The sequence below is a fragment of the Bombyx mori genome, chromosome 24, assembly GCF_030269925.1.
Source record: "Bombyx mori chromosome 24, ASM3026992v2".
NCBI classification, from domain to species: Eukaryota; Metazoa; Arthropoda; class Insecta; order Lepidoptera; family Bombycidae; genus Bombyx; species Bombyx mori.
Genome location: NC_085130.1, coordinates 1109521 through 1132677, shown reverse-complemented (window position 1 = coordinate 1132677; position 23157 = coordinate 1109521). Strand labels below are relative to the sequence as shown.

Sequence of the window (23157 nt, the reverse complement as noted above, 5' to 3'; positions counted from 1 at the left end):
TTGTTCGAGATGATACCGGCATCTCGTTTTTACTATGGCACCGCCCGCCACTGGCGTAGAGTTCATTCATACTACCTGGAGCCACTGCTGCGGGCGACGGTAACCACTCACCATCAGGTGGGCCGTATGCTCGTCTGCCTACAAGGGCAATAAAAAAAATTGCTTTGAAGAGTACATAAGTGCTCGTCCAGTGTTAGTCCACACGTGACCACTTCGGAACGCGAGCAGTGTCTTCGTGTATAATTACGAATAACTTCGAACGCCCCGCGGCACCACAACCAACCGACCCAGAGAACATGGAGGTCACAGAAAACTCCACTCCGGCCCATACGATACCAAGCCAACCATTGCCCTCGGCCCATTCGGCTGATGTGACCACTACTGCCAACATAAATAATTTGCCCCCCCTCCCCCCCCGCCCACAGCGCGAGCGGCGCAGCGGTCGGCAGGCCTCCCAGCCTGCCGGTTTTGCTGCCTGGCTGCTCACATTGTGGGAGAAATTGTCCGAGGTGATCTCCGGAGTAATCCGTGAGATCGCCTCGGGAGCCAGTCCCTTCGGGGCGCTCCTGTCGGGGTTCTACCGAATGATTGCGCAGTTCAATGGCTAGCCAGGAGCTGCGCATCATTTATTGGAACCCCGACGGGATAAAGTCCCGAAAGAACGACCTGCTTGTTCTCGCCCGGGAGTACAACCCAGAGGTTCTGCTCCTGGGCGAGACCTTGTTAAAACCTCAGGATGTGTTCAGGATTCCCAACTATTTCATGTACCGACGTGACGAGCTTACCCCTGCCGGGCGGCCGTTCAGGGGCACTGCGGCCCTTGTCAGGCGGGACGTGGTGCATGATCAGTTGGATTTGCTGTCCTTCTCATCGACAAGGTCAGTCGGTGTGAGGGTACACACCTCGGGGGGAGATATGCGGATTTATGCCGCGTATAGACCCCCGGGGCCTGAATTCCACCCTGAGGATATAAGACGGGCCCTGAATTACGACAGCCGCCCAGCTCTGCTGGTCGGGGACCTCAACGCGAAGCACGTCGCGTGGGGTTCCCGACTTAACACAGCAGTGGGCAGGCGGCTGTTAGAAGATGCCGATAGGGGCGACTACTCTGTGGTCGGCCCTGATGAACCCACGCACGTCCCGACCGCCGCGCGATACCAGCCCGATGTGCTGGACGTGTGTGTTCATAAGGGGCTACGGTGCCCCGTAACGATCGAGGCACTGTACGACCTGGGTACCCCACATCTCCCTGTCCTGGTGACACTGGGAATGGGGCTCACCCGGGTTGCGACTTCGCCCCTACGACCGAAGGTCGACTGGGAGCTCTTTAAGAGACGACTAGTCGACCTTCCCGTAATTCAGGACCCCAACACCCCTGAGGGGGTCGACGACGCGGCAGTCCGCCTTGTCGACTCCATCAGGGGAGCGATTGACCAGGCGACGACTCTTGTGCCCAGCGGCGGGCCCAGAGGTAGACTCCCGGCCCATCTGAAGGCGATCATTCGCCGGAAGAGGGGCCTGAGGAGGCTCTGGGCGACAACTCGTTGTCCCAGGATCAAGCGCGAGCTTAATGAGTTGGAAGCGGAGTTGGCGGCGAAGATTAGCTCCTTTCGGGGCTATGCGTGGGAGGAACGGATTGAGGAGGCCCGTGAGGACCCCTCTTCCGTGTCCCTCCACCGACTTTGCCGCCAGCTCTCTAATCGGCCTGCCCCGACTTGTCCACTCGTGGACGAGAGGGGCAACCGATGCTTCTCGGCTCAGGCCCGCGCCGATGTCCTGGCCGCAATGCTGGAGCGGCAGTTCGTTCCGAATGACTCTGCACCCTCAGAGGCCGCATTCCACCAATCGGTGGAAGAGAGCGTAGCGAACCTACTCTCCTCCCCGGTGCCACCGTTGGGAGATGATGTTTTCATCACTCCCAGTGAATTGCGCCTCTCCATCAAGCGGATGAAGAGGCGCAAGGCGCCGGGTGAGGACGGTATTCCCTCCCTCGCATTCTTCCACTTCCCTGAAACGGTCGTGTCATACATGACACGGCTGTTCAATTCCATTCTGTCCACAGGACACTTCCCGGGAATTTGGAAATTGGGCAAGGTTATCGCCTTGCCCAAACCCGGCAAGGATAGGAGAAATCCCTCCAGTTACCGTCCGATCACCTTGCTGTCGCATGTGGGCAAGTTGTTCGAGAGGCTGCTGCTGAGAAGGGTGTCGCCGCACATCCTTCCCAGACCCGAGCAGTTCGGGTTTCGCAGCGGTCACTCGACAACGCTGCAATTGGTCCGCGTCATGCATCACTTGGCGGATCGGTCCAACGCGCGCCAGTACACGGCCGCAGTCTTTCTCGATATCGAGAAAGCCTTCGACCGTGTCTGGCATGCGGGACTGATCCACAAGCTGGTGCAGAACACGGACCTCCAGCACGCCTACGTGCGACTGCTGGGGTCGTACCTGGAGGGAAGATCCTTCTTTGTCGCGGTCGAGGGCGCCAAGTCGTCGGTGCGCCCAGTCACGGCCGGAGTTCCTCAGGGAAGCGTCCTGGCTCCATTCCTCTACGCTCTCTACACCAACGACATTCCCACGCTCGAGGGTAACCTCCAAGCGTGGGAAGTAGACGTGAAGTTGGCGCTGTTTGCCGACGACAGCGCCTACTTCTCGTCATCCAACGTCCCCTCTGCGGCCATTTTGAGGATGCAGAGGCTTTTGGACCTACTGCCCCAGTGGCTGGACCGATGGAGGGTCGCGGTCAACGTGGGGAAGACTGCGGCTATCCTTTTCGGTCCGGTCCGCACAACAGTCGTCCCGGGACAGCTCAGTCTCCGTGGCGCTAATGTCGAGTTTAGATCCAGCGTCCGGTACTTGGGGGTCGATATCGACCGGAGTTTGAGGATGACCGCCCACGCCAATAAGGCGTTGGCGGCCGCTCGCTGTGCGAGATTCCTCCTCCGGCCGGTGTTGGCCTCTAGGTTGCCGGTCAGGACTAAGCTCGGCATTTATAAGACGTATGTCCGTTCCCGTATCACGTACGCAGCTGAGGCCTGGTATCACCTCATCCCGCAGGGTATGCGGGCGAGGTTACAGGTCCAGCAAAATCTGGCTCTTCGCACGATAGTCGGAGCAGGGCGCTACGTCAGAAATGACGTAATCGCCCGGGATCTGGATGTGGAGTCGCTCGAGGAGTTCATCCGGAGGCTAGCTCGTAATCTTTACGAGCGGGCTGACGGTGGACCCCACGAGCACCTCCACAATATAGCTCCCTTGCACGCCAGACCACCTGATGGTCGGGCGCTACCAAGGGAGCTACTGGAACCCCCGGCTATGGTAAGATAGTCGGCTTAATCGGAGTGATATGGGAGTGCTCATAATGAGTGCCCCCATGGGACTGAGCTGTCCACACTCGTCATGTCCCCCCACATCGTTGGGGTGCCCCCTTATGGGGACCCATTTCCCACCCCCGTTGGGTGGACCACTCCCCCGTCTGGGGAGTGTTTAACATCGGTCCCTCCCCGCGACGGTCTTCCCCTTCTGGGGAGCCCCTAGCGGGTGAGCGCCAAACCAGTGCCGCGGCTCCCCCTCTGACTTGTAGAGGCGGGGCCGCGACATGGGGCCGGTGGCGGGCCCCACGGTTGCTGACTGTTGTCCTGGCTTATGTATATAGTAGAGTAGTTAGTTTTTAGTTAGTTTAGTTAGTTGTGTAGTTAGTTGTAAGGAAAAAAAAAAAAAAAAAAAAAAAAAAAAAAAAAAAAAAAAAAAAAAAAAAAAAAAAAAAAAAAAAAAAAAAAAAAAAAAAAAAAAAAAAAAAAAAAAAATTATAGCTTTAGGAAGCAGAGGACAGCAGCCGGCGCCGGGGTGCGTCGTCCGCGGGCACCACTCCTCCTGCATCATCAAGCCCGTCGTATTAAATATATGTATGTATTTTTGTCGATGTGAGTGTGCCGAAGCACGCTGCGAACAGCCCCTCCCAATCCAGTCCTGCATCCATTTCACCCCTGCCCTATGTGGCAGGGAGCGTCTGCCCGGGTAGTGGGGTTTACCCCGAGGCCCGCTCCGTGCCCCCGTAAGGGAGTACGACGACCCCGAAGAAGAAGAAGCCCCGCGGCAATACTGACACAGCATAATCTAATAAATGAAAGATGAATTGTTTTATAATTCCACCTTATGTCATGGACGGCGATATGCAAATGTAACAAAATATATTTTATTCATTATTTTTAATTTCAAAGTGAAAAATATGAAAATGATTTTAATGTGAAACAGAGATTGTGGAGACGAATAATTAATACAGATTTTCTTGATTCTGTATTATAATCGGAATTATCGTGCAATGGAGTAATTGTTATACATATTTTTTTATTTATTTTTATTGCTTAGATGTATGGACGAGCGCACAGCCCACCTGGTGTTAAGTGGTTACTGGAGCCCATAGACATCTACAACGTAGACGCGCCACCCACCTTGAGATACAAGTTCTAAAGTTTCAGTATAGTTACGACGGCTGCCCCACCCTTCAAACCGAAACGCATTACTGCTTCACGGCAGGAATAGGCAGGGTGGTGGTACCTACCCGCATATACACTTTATGAAGTCTACGGACTCCAATAGCCGTGGCCGCAGCCGTAGCTAGTATATTGTTGATGACTGTCTTTTCTTACGAAAAATATTTAACATAAAGAAAAATGCTGAACTGATCTGGTAATTTTTTTATAAAATTAGTTTAACTTGACATATATGTTTCTTTGATCATTTCCGCGCAACGCCAGGTATATCTGCTAGATCAGCTCACGGGGTTCAAGAGCAGTGCTTCGCAGAGTCTACCACCGGATCGGAATCGCAACCCAATAAGAAGTTCCGATGAGAAACTCAGTGGGCTTAAACACGACACTGTCTTCGTGATTTTACGCACCAAGAAATCTACAAATTAATTGATAATTAATGGATCAGAGAGTGACACAATCTACTATTAAGCCTGGGAAATGCAACGTGCTTCAATCTCTGAGAGAATGAAAAGAGATTAGAAAATCTTTATATATAAAAATGAATTGCTGTTCGCTAGTCTCGCTAAAACTTGAGAACGGCTGGACCGATTTGGCTAGTTTTGGGGTTGAATTATTTGTGGAAGTCCAGAGAAGGTTTAAAGGGTAAATAAATATGAAAATGATCGGAATTAAATAAAAATAACAATTCTGTTTTTCCTTTGATGACCTTAAATGACCTTGAATGATAACACCTAATGATCTCTCAACACTAGTCCGCAGCATCTGTTCACGACTTAACCTAACTTAATCTATCTTAAGAAGGAGGGACCCTGGAGATCAGTAATACAGGTCTTTGAACCTAGTACAGACTTCAGCTCTTTAAAAGTCTTATAAAATAAATTATAAGGTTGATTTCCGTTTGTATTTGTACTATACCTTTAAGAGAGAAATAAATAAATTATTATTATTATTATTTGACTAGCGACCCGCCCTCGCTTCGCTTCGGAAACATTAAAACACACATGAAACCAAAAAAATAAAATAAAAAATAAATAAAAAAGTAGCCTATGTTCATCAGGGACAATGTCGGCTTCTAATGGAAAAAGAATTTTTCAAATCGGTCCAGTAGTTTCGGAGCCTATTCGAAACAAACAAACAAACAAATCTTTCCTCTTTATAATATTAGTATAGATGTGTCCCCCGTCGGACGGATTCTTTTTGTTTGTTTTAAGTTTATTTTATACAAAAACTTAGGTTTATCTATCGATCGAGGCACTAAGAAGTCTGCCGGGTCAGCTAGTAATAAATAAATAAATAATCCAACATACTTCAAAAAAATGTGCTTGGTTCTGCATAACTCGGTCCCCGCACTGGTTGCGCGCTGACCGTGCATTCTGACCCCTCAGAGAACAAGAACAATATAATTTTATTTGTCTTAACAAAAACTAACACGCGATATACCTCGTTATGTCGCATTACATAAGGCGTGTCGACACAATCATACATAACTTATTTAGTATATACAAACATGATATTCACATGCGACTTTCGGCGTAATCTTGATCATACCAATCAACGTTAATGTTATTCCCTATATCTTGGAAGTTATCTTACTGGTGGTAGGACCTCTTGCGAGTCCGCGCGGGTAGGTACCTCCACCCTGCCTATTTCTGCCGTGAAGCAGCAATGCGTTTCGGTCTAAAAGGTAGGGCAGCCGTTGTAACTGTACTGAGACCTTAGAACTTATATCTCAAGATGGGTGGCGCATTTACGTTGTAGATGTCTATGGGCTCCAGTAGCCACTTAACACCATGTGGGCTGTGAGCTCGTCTAACCATGTAAGCAATAAATAAATAAAAATGTGTTTTTTTTTCGCTTAGATGGGTGGACGAGCTCGCTGCCCACCTGGTGTTAAGTGGTTATCACGGCCCATAGACATCTACAACGTAAATGCGCCACCCACCTTGAGATATAACTTCTAAGATCTCAAGTACAGTTACAGCGGCTGCCCCACCCTTCAAACCGAAACGCATTACTACTTCACGACAGAAATAGGCGGGGTGGTGGTACCGTGCGGACTCACAAGAGGTCCTACCACCAGTTATTACGCAAATTATAATTTTGCAATTTTGATTTTTTATTACACGACGTTATTCCTTCACCGTGGAAGTCGATCGTGAACATTTATTGAGTACGTATTTCATTAGAAAAAAATTGTACCCGGCTAGGATTCGAACACCGGTTACCGGTTCTCTGGCTAACATGGCCAGCCTATTGCCACTTCAGCTTACTGACCCGCTGTGCCATGTCGATAACATTCTAGTTACCTATTGGCTATACGCGTTAGTACTTCATTTCTGGAGGCTCGCCGTGACCTCCGGGTCCTATAAAAACAAATTATCGTCACGCCTGACATTTGATTTCAATTACTCACAATAACTAATAAACGTTTGCAAAATTCATTTGACGAAAACGCTTCGGCGACAAAACGCGTCCTAAATCGATCTGTTAATTGTTACAATCTACAGTCCATAGTCGTGTCCAGTTATTGTCGTGTTTAATTGTTTTAAAAGGGCATAAGTTGCGCTTGAACTGTTGGCTCATAGGCTGTTGTCTGGCCAACGGGGGAATGCGATCGACCCAATACGAAATTTAACGCGAAACTACAACTTTATCTAAAAACTGATTGACAAAGATTTATTCCCGCCCATTTCTGCCGTGAAGCAGTAATGCGTTTCGGTTTGAAAGGAGGGGTAGCCGTTGTAACTATACTGAGATTTTACAACTTATATCTCAAAGTGGGTGGCGCGTTTACGTTGCAGATGTCTATGGGCTCCAGTAACCACTTAAAACCAGGTGGGCTGTGGGCTCATCCACCCATCTAAGCAATAAAAGCGGCTTGGCAGCTTTCGGTAGGCAGCGGCTTGGCTCTGCCCCTGGCATTGCTGAAGTCCATGGGCGACGGTAACCACTCACCATCAGGTGGGCCGTATGCTCGTCTGCCAACAAGGGAAAAAAAAAAAACAAAAAAAAAAATTCGTTAAGGACAAATTAACGACAAATTCTTTTATTCGCAAACTCAACATCCCCTCAAAAATACATGATGATCAATAAACAAAGCAAACTCTAATTTATTGATTGGTTTGTCAGTACATCTGATACCCGACCCAAGCGACGGATCAACACAAAGCCGCCATCACCGAAAACATCTCTTGTTGAATACCCCGGAATCAATCTCGGCGCTTTTAAGCTCTCGTCGAATAAAACGAAGAGTTCGAAGAACGAAACACATTTGTGAAGTAACCTATAGACACGACCTACTGAGTATCTCGCCGAATCTTCTCAGTAGGTCGCGATTCCGATCCGATAGTAGATTCAGAGAAGTATTGCCCTTCACTTTGAGGAGGCGGCACGACACGAAAACCCTCTCGTCGTGGCCGCCGGAAATTACACACCCGATCCTGTGGACCGAATGGCAAACAGTCAACGTCGCCTAAACACGTCATCTCGGATCCTCCCGATCCATTAACGGTGCTTTTAGGTACCACAAGCACCGGTCACCGTCCTCGCCGAACCCGTCGTTTATGACAAAGGGCTCGACGAGTAAATTAACCCACAGACACAGCCCACTGAGTTTCTCGCCGGATCTTCTCAGTGGGTCGCGTTTCCAATCCGGTGGTAGATTCTCCGAAGCGCTGCTCTTGCTAGGGCCAGCGTTAGCAACACTCCGGTTTGAGCCCCATGAGTTCAACTACACGTCAAGGCGAAGCTGAAATAGCCTTTCAAGGCTATCAGCATAGGTAGGAGAAAAAAAAGCTGCTCTTGCAAGGGTCAGTGTTAGAAATTCTTTCACGTTGAGCCCATGACCTCACCTACTGATCCGTGAGTAGTTGGAATAGCCCTTAGACTACCAATGATTAGATAGGGAAAAAAAACAGAGAGAAAGAGAGAGAGGGAGAGGGTATGCTTTATTGAGCACAAAATAAATAAAAATTCAAAACAGTAAATACAACAAAAAAGCTAAATCGATCTCTTCCAGAAACCATCAGTTGGACAAGAATCATTTTAGGAAACAAATTACAAATTACACTTGCGCGTGACGCACAAAGATCTTCTACCACGGTAATATAATGACATAAACAGTTATTTCTTCACAGCACATTACATAGTATATTCTTTTGGTATCATAATATTGTATTGAAACATACAATAGTTTATTAAATATTTTGTAAACTCGACCACGCGGCGGCAGGAGAGTGCGTATTCATGACAGTTACGTTATCCGGTTGTGTTTTGATGACTTGTTTATTTATTGTACTTCTCGAGATGATTTTGTGAGTTTCACATTTATATGCGTGAATCAATTTATCAATAGCTTATTTATTGAGAGGTGAGTGAATAAACGGATCTTAATAGTACTAGGACTATCCTATGTTACCAATTAACAATAAATTTACAGAATTTTTTAAATTTATTTTCTTATAAAATTCGCGCAAATCTATACTAGGTAATATATAAATCTACAGTGGTTTTTACGGATGTTCCGTTATAACTACTGAACCATGCATCCGATTGACTTGAAACTTGGTATTCATGTAGGAAATACACGTACTTCATGGATAGGCTAATATTTATATGAGTGTTGGACTCCCTACACAAGTTGCAGGGGCGTTAATGATAAGTATCTTTGTGGGGGTGAGAAATAATAATATTAATTTTAAATGCTCAGCGAAGTGGACGGTTACAGTTAATTATTATATATTAGAGAACTTAATGCTTAAAGCTTTCTCTACAAGTCGTTCAAGGGCAATGTAGAAAGGAATGTCATCCACTGAAGGTGCATTCATTGAATAATTAAATGTAAATAGATGCTAATTATATAATATGCTAACTACGCTTCATAAACATTTTTTTATGGCTTAGATGGGTGGGCGAGCTAACAGCCCACCTGATGTTAAGTGGTTACTAGAACTTATAGACATCTAGAACGTAAGCGCGCCACCCACCTTGAGACATAAGTTCTAAAGTCTCAGTATAGTTACAGCGGCTGCCCCACCCTTCGAACCGAAACGCATTACTGCTTCACGGCAGAAATAGGCAAGGTGGTGGTACCTACCCGTGCGGACTCACAAGAGGTCCTACCATCAGTAATTACGCAAATTATAATTTTGCAGGTTTTGATTTTTATTACACGATTCTATTCCTTCACCGTGGAAGTCAATCGTGAACAATTGTTAAGTACGTATTTCATTAGAAAAATTAGCACCCGCCTGCGGGATTCGAACACCGGTGCATCGCTACACACGAATGCACCGGACGTCTTATCCCTTAGGCCACGACGACTTCAAATTAGATTCACTACTGAGTAAGTTCGACGGGAATTTATTGTCGAACCTCTTTGAAGGCTTGGGCTTCTCCTAATTAAAGCTCTGCAATACTCCGGAAGCAACAGAAAAATTGCGTACAGTCGTAACGCTTGCGTTTTTTACAAATCGCACTCCGCAATCAAATAAAACAATTGAAAACGATTATAACACAAATGTCAAATGTGATGACCCTAAATTTTTATGTGAAATAAAAAAAAAAATAACACATGCACTAACTATTCTAAACTATTACAATTAATCGTATTGCAAACAATAGAAACCTTGGACGCGTAATTAAGAAAATAAATAATAGTTTAAAAAAACTAACAAAATACGCTTTTATAGAAAATTCGACTAAAAAATAGAAAATAAATTGGTGCTTTTCAGGATATTATCAAAATAAACCTTCTACTCATATCTGTTCATAAAATATTTATAGCTACTGATACCATGCACCCCACGGTTTTTTTTTTACAATAAAATCATTTTTTCTTACGCTATTTTTAATTCAAATTTATTAAAATTTATTTTCTATCTTTTAGTTGGATTTTCTATAAAAGCGTATTTTGTTAGTTTTTTTAAACTATTATTTATTTTTCATTTTTTAGTTGAATTTCAATTTTTTCAATTACTTTTTTTCAAATTTTATTTTTAAATGTTGAATTGTCATCGATCCTTAATAAGTATACCAAATTTCGAGTTAATCCGACGTTTTGAAGGGGGTCAAAATCATGTTCAAAGATTTCGTTACAAACATACACACACGTCTGAAACTAATAAAAGCGTATTAAAAATATATTTACGGCTCAATTTCCCGTTTTTTTATTGTCATTTCATACCAAGCGTGGGTAGGCTTCCCACAAGATGGACCGAAGGCCTATTGAGGTTCGCGAGGATCCGCTGGATGCAGGTAGCGCAGGACTTTGTGGCGAGGCTTGGAGGGGGCCTATGTTGACAAACCAACAACATTATTAACCGACTCTTCGAATAAGTTTGGTATTTGAAAATCCAAATACTAATGTAAATGTTTGTGATAAAATTAAATTCATTGACCAAATAAATAAATAGTTTAAAAAAACAAAAAAAACCGCTTTTATAGAAAATTCAACTAACAAATAGAAAATAAATTTTAATAAATTTGATTTAAAAATAGTGTAAGAAAAAATGATTTTATTGTAAAAAAAGCGTGGGGTGCATGGTATCAGTAGTTATAAATATTTTATGAACAGATATGAGTAGAAGGGTTATTTTGATAATATCCTGAAAAGCATTAAGGTCTCAAGTATAGTTACAACGGCTGCCCCAACCTTCAAACCGAAACGCATTGCTGCTTCACGGCAGAATCAGGCGGGGTGGTGGTACCTACCCGTGCGGACTCACAAGAGCTCCTACCACTAGTAATAACAGTAGCCACCAGTAATGGTTCCTTACCGGATCTTCTCAGTGGGTCGCAATTTCGATCTAGTGGTAAGTAGAACGAAGCATTGCTCTTGCTGAGGAAGATCCGGTCTAATAGCAAAATAGCCAGGCAGAGCTCTTTAATCGACCTCACCTATATGTCTAGTGAATTTAGAATAACCCCCTCCAAGTTACTCGCATAGAGGTACAAGAACCATACTATTTGCTGTAATAAATTCTCCTAATACTAAAAAACATGATACTTACTTAATACGTACTTACGATCGAAGTGGAGCAATCGTGAGAAACAAAACAATTGTAACTATATAACTATTTAAATAGAATGTATCGCGTTGCAATCACTGCAAAAACTTAACGGCATTTTTTTATTAAACCAGCTAAATTAAAATAAAAACGAAATTAATGAATTTAATGCTATCCATTTTCATATTCTTGGTAGGTAGCGGCTTAGCTCTGCCCCTGGATTTGTTGAAGTCCACGGGCGACTGTAACCACTCACCATCAGGTGGGCCGTATGCTCGTCTGCCTACATGGGCAATAAAAACAAAATAAAAAAAGTTGTCTGGCGTCGTGGGCCACCGGATAGGAACGAAGTTCCTTATTATAAAAATATTAATTTAAAGTTCTATTCGAGGTATAAAGAAAATAATTATTCGGGTGCACATTTTTTATTATGTTTTTTTTATTGATAAATATAAAAATTAACTACTTTACAAAGTTATCAACTTTATTTTATTCACAATGATTTATAAAAAAATATGTATAATAATATACAAAGAAACAGCTATTTATATGAATAATAATAATAACCGTCATCACGTGGACTATACATTAGACACTGTATAGCCATCATACTAAGACAAGACTATACATAAATAATAAAAATCTTACGTTACGGACGTTTTTTCCCGGTTAGGGTACCCCTCCGCATCGTCCCATAAGGAACTTCGTTTCCAAAACTTGTTCATTTTTATATATAAGAAACTTTATACATTAGCGATATAGTTTTACAACGAAAGCTACTGTTTAATTATTTCAATGAAATGTTTAAAATTGACGTCATTTGTCATAATATCGAGCGGTGAAAGGCTTAAGGTATTAAGCGACATCATCATTAACCTCGGTCACCGTTCTCGTCGAACCCGTCGCTTGCGACGAAGGACTCGACGAGTAAATTAACTCCCAGACACAGCTCACTGAGTTTCTCGCCGGATCTTCTCAGTGGGTCGCGTTTCCGATCCGGTGGTAGATTCTGCGAAGCACGGCTCTTGCTAGGGTTCGTGTTAGCAACTTCATCAGGTTTGAGCCCCGTGAGCTCACCTACAAAAGTTAGGGTTACGCTGATATAGCCTCTCAAGGCTCTCAGCTTAGGTAGGACAAAAAAAAATCATTAACATCTTTATTTGTAACTAGCTGACCCGGCAGACTTCGCAGTGCCTCAATCGATAAATAAAAGACCTAAACCTATTGTATAAAATAAACTTAAATCATACACATCAAAGAAAAAACAAAATTGTTATTTTTATTGAATTCCGAGAATTTTCATATTTATCGACCTTTTAAACCTTCTCTGGACTTCCACAAATAATTCAAGACCAAAATTTGCCAAATCGGTCCAGCCGTTCTCGAGTTTTAGCGAGACTAACGAACAGCAATTCATTTTTATATATATAGAAGATTAAAGGTGCATTTTATTTGGTATTATCATTTTTTTTATTGCTCAGATGGATGGACGAGCTCACGGTCCACCTGATGTTAAGTGGTTACCGGAGGCCAAAGATACTTACAACGTTATTATGCCACTCACCTCGAGACATGGGTTCTAAGGTCTCAATATAGTTACAACGGCTGCCCCACCCTTCAAACCGAAACGCATTACTGCTTCACGGCAGAAATAGGCAGGGTGGCAGTGCCTACTCGTGAGGTCTCACAAGACGTCCTACCACCAATTATTACTGCTGCCACGAAATACTACACACAAAAGAGATTTAGATCTCCTCTCTAAATGGATAGCGGCACGTTGCGATGTGTATTTTCTCTAACGACCACCTAACATCAGGTGTACCGTGAACTAGATGACCTGACTATACAACAACAAGATATTTTTGTTCATTTGCTTTAGATTATCTCGCAACAACTTTAACTAGGACCTTTGACTGTTATTGCTGGTTCGAAATAATTGATGTAATGAAGATTTTAATATAAATACCACACTGCTTATTATACGCGATTGGATTAGGCAGTGAGGGTTTCTCATTCAATTAGAATCTAATAATGGCGTTTCAACTAACAGCGTCCGTGGTAATGGGAGAGACGGCCGGTAATGGTAATGATTGGATTGCTATACCCTTGTTCCAATCTCGCACAGGTAGCAATATTGGTGGTAGGATTTCTTATGAGGCCGCACGGGTAGGTATCTCTCTGCCTATTTCTACCGTGAAGCAATAATCCGTTTCAGTCTGAACGGTGGCGCAGTCGTTGTAACTGTACTGAGACATTACAGCTCGTATCTCAAGGTGGGTGGCGGCATTTACGTTGTAGATGTCTATAGGCTCCAGTAACCACTTAATGCCAGGTGGGCTCTGAGCTCGTCCACCCATCTATACAATTAAAAAAAATCAAAGTTATAATAAATTCGTGTCTAAATCATTCCCAGACAACTTCTACGGTTTCCGCAGCTACTGATAGATCTGGTATATCTCAGCACGTGTGGTTTCCAACGCTGCATCTAGTTCTGTCGCGGAGCACTGAATCCCGATTTGAAAGCGTGACAGATGTTACACAGCATAATTTGAAGTCGTCGTGGCCTAAAGGATAAGACGTCCGGTGCATTCGTATCTAGCGATGCAACGGTGTTCGAATCCCGCAGGCGGGTACCAATTTTTCTAATGAAATACGTACTCAACAAAGGAATAACATCGTGTAATAAAAATCTAAGCAATAAAAAAAATATAAAAAAATAACCAAAACTTCAGCCTCGTGCCTTAAGGTGACGTTCCATGTCTATAGATGTCTATGGGCTCCAGTAACCACTTAACACCAGGTGGGCTGTGAGCTCGTCCACCAATCTAGGCAATAAAAAAATTAAGAATAAAAAAGACTTCGCTAACCTGGTCTGCCTAACTAATCAAAAAAGCCAAAGAGTCCAGAAATAGGCAACGGCTTCACTGTTCTAATGGCATTGCCGATGTTTATAAACGAAGCGGATCACATTACCATTAGAAGAGCTTTAACTCGTCTCCCTTAAAAGGAAAAAAAAAGCACATCGTAAAAGCGATCCCCTGAGATTAAAGTTTTGGCCACCCACGACAAATCTAGATTATTAGTTTTTGCTTAGATGGGTGTACGAGCTCACAGCCCACCTGGTGTTAAGTGGTTACTGGAGCCCATAGACATCTACAACGTAAATGCGCCACCCACCTTGAGATATAAGTTCTAAGATCTCAAGTATAGTTACAACGGTTGCACCGGACGTCTTATCCTTTAGGCCGCGACGACTTCAGACTTGATGATAAAGTAAGGGTAAAGGGACAAAGTATGTCCTCTCTTGTCGAGCGCTGGCTACCGTCAAGGCTATTCCCACTTTGGAGACGCCATCGCAGAAACGAGACACAGGATATGTGACGTCTACTTGGTCTTCTTTTGTCCTGGATCCTCTCGCTGTATTATAAGACGCAGGATGTAATATTTCTCTATGGCCGCGATCTTGTATTTTACTTTTACAAAAAACATGTCTGAAATTGGACATTTTAATTATTTATTTCACTAGTATTATTAATCGAATTCATTTTGACATTTGCAATTTTAAAATCAAAATTATCACTTCTAATTATATTACCTTTTTTTTCTTTCTTAAAATACGCGCGAAATTTAAAACTGCCGCGCAAAATATTATAAGAATTTCCATTTCTTAACTCAGTCTGCCGACCGCTTTCTCTGACTATAAAGCACTAACATCTTATCCAGTAATGTCAAAAATACAAAAAAAAAAAAACAAATTTTGACAACCCGGAAATCCCCTCCCGGCCATCTTTACTCAACACGACGCCAGAAAATAAGATCAAGTATAAATATGTAGTGAGCTTCTCTCAAACAACAGTCGTCTCAAACGCTTTGTGACTAGCGCGTGTGTGTGTGTGCAGTGTAGTGATCGGACACGCTTAGAAAATCAAAGGTTAATATATAAAAATGCAATTTTCCACAGATTATTTTTTAACTAAATTGTCTCTGGTTGCTTTTTTCAACGGGAAACGTAATTTTTGCACGGTCGCACGTTCTTGTTGGGAATTGTCGCGGGATTTGTCTAATTAATTTTCAATTCATTAGTTAGTTTTTATATTTTTGTTTTACTTGAAAATTTTACAGTACCTACGGTGCACAATTGATATTTTTATAGAGAATAAGACAGAAAAGAAGCGTTTTCTTTTTTATTTTCGCGTGGAATATGCGTAGCCTTCGTAAAAACAATCTCAATTAGAACTTTAATAGCAGACGGGGTACGCTCGACTATGTTTTGCCATTACCGAATAGTTTAACACTAATGATTTGCGACTACAAGTATCTTACGGTCGAACAGATAAATTAATAAAAAAATTTTGGACATGAGAAAATAAAAAAAAAAGTTTTTTTTTTATTGCCTAGATGGGTGGACGAGTTCACAGCCCACCTATATATCTCAAGGTGTGTGGCGCATTTACGTTGTAGATGTCTATGGGCTCCAGTAACCACTTAACACCAGGTGGGCTGTGAGCTCGTCCCCACATCTAAGCAATAAAAAATAAAAATAAAAAAATAACTGCTCAAGAGCAGATGCTTCGCGAATGCACCTGAAATTGAGTTCATTACATTTGCTTTCGTATCGAAGAATGAACTATCTTGCCCTCTGTTAAAATAGGTAGTAGCTGCTAATTAATAGTCAGCTAGTGCTAGTGCTAGTGCCAGTATACCGCCTACCTAATGATAAGTGGTTTGTGTAGCTCACTGAAGCTGGCAATGTCAAGGGCGCTGTCAAACAGTTGCCTCGTGAACAGGACTTGAATCTTGTTTGAAGTAGGACTTATCGTAACGCTGAACAATATGGAAGCAAGTTGGAAAGCGGTTTTTTGTTTCATATTTTCATTTTGTTCAGTCAAAGAAGATCCCTATCCGCGAGAAACTGGATTAGCCCCTTAGGCGACAAGCTAATAGGTAAGGAAAAAACAAACAGGAGAACACGCCCGGGCGTCGTTAGTATTGTGGTTAACAAATGAGTTTTTTAAACAATTCATCCGATTGCGATGAAACATGATGCATTTTCTCTTGGCTCCGGGGAAGTTACAGGCTCTCCGGTTCAGTCTTAACGTCATCAATGATCGATAGATGGCGCGTGAGTGCTCTAAACAAATGGGTACTTGATTCATTTAACGCGATTTTTAAGGAAGAAACATCTTGTATTTCCTCGCGCAATTTATTAGGTCTCTAAATTTTCACGACAGAGATTCTATAACCATCGAATGGCGTCAGGGTCTTCTCCTGTACAAGGGTAGAAATAAAAACGGTATGAGATACGAACCAGACACCGAAAGCCTAAGCAAACCTCGACCGGGAATCAAACTAGGAGCCCGTCATAGCCAAACATACGAAGATAAAATACCCTCCAGACGAATCGCGAAAGGCCCACGAACCACTAAGTTCATAGATCCAATTATCCATACCGTATCTATTACTCAAGGACTCAGCCATTCAATGAGCAGTAAAGGTCGCAGGGTTCAATTCAAACTGGTTTACGTGCGGACTCATTATTAATGGGGATTTGATCTGAGGATTACGGAATCGAACCGAATGAGCGGTTTTAGGACGTTAATATCAAGGAATTTGCAAACGAGTAAAGAAAAGCCGTTTTTTATTCAATTAGACCGTTTAATACAGCTCATGGAAATGTCCGGTTAGGAATTCAAAAAGATACGTGCAACCTATTTCGAATAAACGTGAAAGTGTAATTAAAAACACGTGTGGCACTCGGAGACTGCCGGGGTAAAGCATAGCATTTTTTATCAACTTATATGCAATTATAAATCGACAATAATAATTTAATATTAAAACAATAATAAAATAAGACCACGCTGTATTTATAAACATAAGCAAAACATTAACTGTCCCCTTCACACTCATAACCTAGACCGCGCGAGGGAGAGATGGGCAGACTTTTCATGATGTGCATGTGGCAGTGCGACGTCACGCCGCGCGCCTATTCACAAACACTACACAAGCGCAACATGTGAATGTGTTGAGCGCGAGCTACATAGTAGGCGTTGTGGGGGTGTCAGGTTATTTTCGTTACGGAATTTCTTGATTCAGTCGCCGCGCTCAAGGCCCGCGATAGAAGCTATGCAATAGCTTAAAAATCAGATCTTAATAGTGTAAAGGTGATAACATTTATAAACGCGTGATGATACATATTTTTATTTATTTTTTGCGTAGATGGGTGGATGAGTTCAGTCCCCCTGGTGTTACCGGAGCCAATAGACATCTACAACGTAAATGCCGCTACCCACCTTGAGATATGAGTTCTTAGGTCTCAGTATAATTACGACGGCTTCACGGCTTCGCGACAGAAAAGGCAGGGTGGTAGTACCTACCCGTGCGGACTCACGAGAGGTCCTACCACCGGTAAATCTGATATCTGGAAATGGACTCTAGAATTCGACGGCGAAGACTCAGCCCACCGAGTTTCTCGTTGAATCTTCTCAGTGGGTCACGTTTTCGATCCGGTAGTAGTTGCTAGGGCTAGTGTTAGAAAATTCACCAAGGTTGAGCACGTGAGTTTCACCCACCCATCAGAGCGTAACTGGAATAGCCCCTTAGTCTAATAGCAAAGGTAGGATAAAAAAAATGGTGGCCAAAATATATGTATAATGAACGAATTTTACTTCAGTGGTGGACTACGCGAACGTAAAAAGGGGAGATCATGTAAAGTATTTCCTCGGAGTATTCTACATGGAATTAATGGTACGGGATATAGAAAGACAAATTCCCTACGTAAACCCATTGCGGTAGGGTCGACAAAAACACGAAATATTTCGCGTAAAAAACATTCATATTTACAAAACTAATTTAGTATGTATAATTACCCTTCCTTATTTCAAACCTTCTCCTTCAAACTAAAAGTGTCGGAGTTTTGAAACTGTCCCACGGCTCGCTATTGTTCTGCGCGTTGTAGTAACGCAAGACGATTGTCGCAGCGCAGGCGATGAGCTGAAATAAGTTTTGCTACATATTCTGACCCACATAAAAAAATAACGTAATATAGTTTTACGAAGGTCATCACGGGCTAACGCCATCGAAATTAATTACGAAAATATCCACAGACAGATATAATTCTTTTATTATCGAGATTCTTAGCGTTACATGCACTGGCTAAGGAAAGCGAGCCACTGAAACACAACCCACTGAGTTTGTCGCCGGATCTTCTCAGTGAACCGCGATTCCGATCCGGTGGTAGATTCTGCGAAGCACTGCTCTGACTAGGGCTAGTGTTAGCAAATTCTGTTAGGTTGAGCCCGTGAGCTCACCGACCCGTTAGGGCGTAGCTGAAATAGACTATCAGCTAATAGATAGTTAAAAAAAGGTACATTTTGAATTAAATTTTCCATCGCTAAGCAAGCCACAGTCTAATGCTTAATACTCCGTACATATTTTATTAGAAACAGCACACATCATCACGATCGGAAAACACTGAATTAAGTCCAGATCGAGATAATACTGAAATTCAGGCCACATTACAAGTTTACCCGAAAGCTTCTAATTCTTCTTCCTTTTAAAGAGTAAGTACTCTGTTTCAGCCCCAGTAGTGAATAGACACTTTAAGAAGAAAAATGAAGAAAAAACCTTCAAGAATAGTCCTTTTTTTGTAAATAAAACATACCCTATGATCTTTTCTGCAATTCTCCTACCAATGTGTGTAGAACAATATCGCAACGATCAGCGGAGTAGTTAAGGCATGAAAGCACTATAAAACAAACAAACAAACAAACTACCTTTCGAAATTATTATATTAAAAAGTATGTATATGAATTGAATAATAGTTGAGTAGATCAGGGCCGCATTTATCTTCTGACAATCATACGACCCACTCTTGTTAACTGACCATAATAAACCTATCTTGCCCCGTAAAGATTTATTTTTTAGATATCTGATATCTCATATTTAAACAAGGCCTTGTATGACTACTCCTCGTTACCTCATTTACGAATAACATCGGAAGGCAATTATGAACGCAAGGATTTTTGTGTGAACTGATAGTGTGGATGTATTTTTGAGTTAGTAGTTAGACTGCAATTCGGCCTCATATGGCATTCGCATGGGCTGGGTGGCGGAATTCATGCTGTCAAGTCTACCCTCTCCGGTAGCCGCTGGAAGCCAAATGGAACTTGACTTATTTAGGCGCTAAAAATAAATTGCGGTTCGTTAGTCTCGCTAAAACTCGAGAACGGCTGGACCGATTTGGCTAATTTTGATCTTGAATTATTTGTGGAAGTCTAGAGAAGGTTTAAAAGATAGATAAATATGAAAATGCTCCGGAATGAAATAAAAATAACAATTTTGTTTTTCCTTTGATGTGTCCCCCGTCGGATGGATTCCTTTTGTTTGTTTTAAGTTTATTTTTTACAAAAGTTTAGGTCTTTTATTTATCGATTGAGGCACTACAAAGTCTGCCGGGTCAGCTAGTTTTAGATAAAATTGATCTAATGAAAACAAAACAAATTAAAGATGGTCACGCGTGTACAAGGCAAGTGGCCTTAATTTACACTCGTGACGGTTCGTAGTGAAGGCTGGTGAGCGGTTACCGTCCGAACGGTGAACGGTCTCGTGCTCTCGCATCGAACTTTTAAACGCGACCTATCTCTTGAAGTCAATAATTGAATACCACTCAAGATACACCGGCTGTTTCCGCATGCAACAGAATCCGTAAAAACTCTTTAATTATTTGATTGTGTGCGTTTTATGAAGGCGTAGGGTGTTATCACGCGTCTTTCTCACGAAATCTAGAGGGCCTGAGATGGGCGTTTTTCGACTAATCCCTTCAAGCTGTTGATAGCGACCTATCTCTTGAAGTTAATAATTGAATACCACTCCATTTCCACCGACTGTTTCCATATGCTTTTGTTTTTTTCTACCTAAGCTGAGAGCCTTGAGAGGCTATTTCAGCGTAACCTCAACTAGTAGGAGAGCTCACGGGGCTCAAACTTGACGACGTTGCTAACACGAACCCTAGCAAGAGTCGTGCTTCGCAGAATCTACCACCGGATCAGAAATGCGAACCACTGAGAAGATCCGGCGAGAAACTCAGTGGGCTGTGTCTGAGGGTTAATTTACTCGTCCAGCCCTTCGTCGCAAACGACGGTTTCGACGAGAACGATAACCGGTGCTTGAGGTACCTAAAAGCACCGTTAGTGGATCGGGAGGATCCGAAATGACGTGCTTGGGGCGACGTCAACTGCTTTCCATTCTGTCCGCAGGATCGGGAATGTTCCATATGCAACAGAGTCCGTAATCACTGTTTAATGATTGATTGTGCATTTTATGAAGGCGTAGGGTTATCACGAGTCTTTCTCACGAAACCTCAAGAGCTTGAGATGGGCGTTATTCGACTAGTCTCTTCAAGCTGCTGATAATAAAATCCTTCGATTTGTAGTTGAATGAGTCGTGAACCCATTGTACTACCATCGTGCGATCTAATTCTCTTGGAACCACATGTCATACCTTGAAATGGAAGTAAGCTGTTATACTAATGTTATGAATTTTTCGACTTTTTAAAGATGTACATGATCTCTTTAAAGATCTTTAAGATGTAATGATCTTTTTAAAGATGATCACATGTATGTCCGCAATATTTTGCCTTTTTCAATTTGAATGCATATTGAACGGAAATAAATATAAATAAACTTCTAACGAGGCTTATGGAGAGTCCTCCTCCGGCAGGGCTTGGCTGTGCTTCTGTTACTGCTGATGACCCTAAACAACGATGACCACTCATTTTTAGGTGTACCGTATCCTAGTCTGCCTATAAGGCAATAAAGAAAGGCTCATTATTGGCAACATCTCGTATGAAACTATCCAATACGTTAGGAGTAATGAATTGTTGGGTCATTTTAGACCATTTCGAATCGAATTGGCTGCGAGTCTCCACGAAGGCCATTACTAAGTTTTTTAACACTCTTTTATTACCGTGATGTGTGTGTAAGTTTGTTTGTATATAACGGAATCTTTGAACGTCACTTAAATGGACTTCAAGGCGTCCGGTTGGAACTTGGAAATTTGCTCACGCATCTACGATCGATGATAGTACAATAGTTTTATAACTTCGCTTTAACATCGGGATCAGTAGTGACGGGATGAATAAAAAAACAGAAATTAATTGTTAATTCGCTTTGTTATTGAAAGGGTGTTTTTTTATAAGTTTTTGTTAGCTTCAGACGTATCTATGTTGTTAGTATGTAACAGAATTTTTGAACTTGATTTTGACAAAAAAAAAAATTAAAAAAATTTTATTCAACTAAAAAAGAAAAAATAGTTTAAAAAAAAACTAACAAAATACGCTTTTATAGAAAATCTAACTGAAAAATAGAAAATAAATTTTAATAAATTTGAATTAAAAATTTGTGAACAGATTTGAGTAGATCGCTCGATACCAATGGAGGTTATCTGTGATACCAATGCACCAGACGTCTTATCCTACAGGCCAACGATGACTTCAATTAGGTTTATAGCCGTACGTACGAGTTAGGAAGTAAACATTTCCCTGTCGAATAATATTATGTAGACTTTTTCAAAGACCTAACTAAACACGGACCCTATTTAAAGCAGATACGACCTTCTGACTTCAATAACGAGAATTTTGATCATTGTTTAACAATCTGTTATTCCCAAGGACTATTCAAGTCAATCTGGTCGTTCGTAAGAGAAACAAATTAGTTAAATAAATTTACTAGTATTATACTTAGTCTGGCCATAAATACTGTTACCTACAATAAAAAATATTCTAGTGCAAATAACATTTATTACTTTTACAGTGTTTTAGTTTAATACATAAATATAAAACAATTTAAAGTATAAAAAGCTTATTCGAAGTGGTCTCCATTGGCCAGTGGTCTCCATACAGTCCTTTAAACGTTGAGGCCAGTTATCAATAGAAGCACGCACTCTTTCCATGTGAAAAATTTTCACTGCCAATCGTACGAATTGTTTTAGGGACTCCAAATTATCATGGCCTTTAGAGCAAGCCGTACTCTCTGAAACTGACCATAAATCATAATCCAGCGGATTAAGATCGGGACTAGATGACGGCCAGTCTTCAGCTCTGATGAAGTCCGAAACGTTCGTTTCCAACCAAGACTGCGTAGACCGAGCTTTATAACCTGGCGCCGAGTTTTGTTGGAAGGACCATTCTTGATTTTTGAACATGGTGTTGTTAAGGGGCTTCACAACCTTCTCAAGAACTCAAGAATGGTATCTTGATACACTTGTGCCGATGTTTTGATACCTTTTTCACAAAAGTATGGCTCAGTCACTCCTTCATAGCTAATACCCCACCAAACCATCACTGAAGTCAGATAGTGCCCACGTTGCACTCTGTTGTCTAATTGGGAAGCTTCCTTAGAGCTTTGAGCATAAATACGGTCATTTTGTTTGTTAAAATGTTGCTAAATTGTAAAAAATGTAAAAAATTTAAAAAATTGTAAAAAAAAAAACGCTATTTTATTTATATTTACGCCAAAGCGCCATGGCTTAACATTAATATTCGTTGTTGTTCGATTTATTTGTATAATATTATATTAATACTCCTTGTATGTAAAACATTACGGCCAGTCAATGTCGTATTTACATTATTTTAAATATATTAGTTAGTGGCATAGAAAATG

The 23157-nt window shown here is 42.1% G+C and overlaps 1 protein-coding gene across 6 annotated transcripts in view; it reads left to right on the top strand.

Moving 5' to 3' along the window:
* The window catches only part of CPR131 (cuticular protein RR-2 motif 131), a 75834-nt gene that overhangs the window by 22602 nt on the left and 30075 nt on the right, over window positions 1–23157 (top strand). For 2 of the 6 annotated variants that reach the window (XR_009976387.1, XM_062675509.1), the window contains exon 1: window positions 15293–15431. The exons of 1 other annotated variant lie outside the window; for it this stretch is intronic. The gene's annotated coding sequence lies outside the window, so the exon portion shown is untranslated. Of the gene's footprint in view, window positions 1–15285; window positions 15432–23157 lie in introns of those variants that run through there. 3 more of the 6 variants (XM_012697987.4, XM_021346311.3, XM_021346312.3) reach the window with 3 other exon arrangements.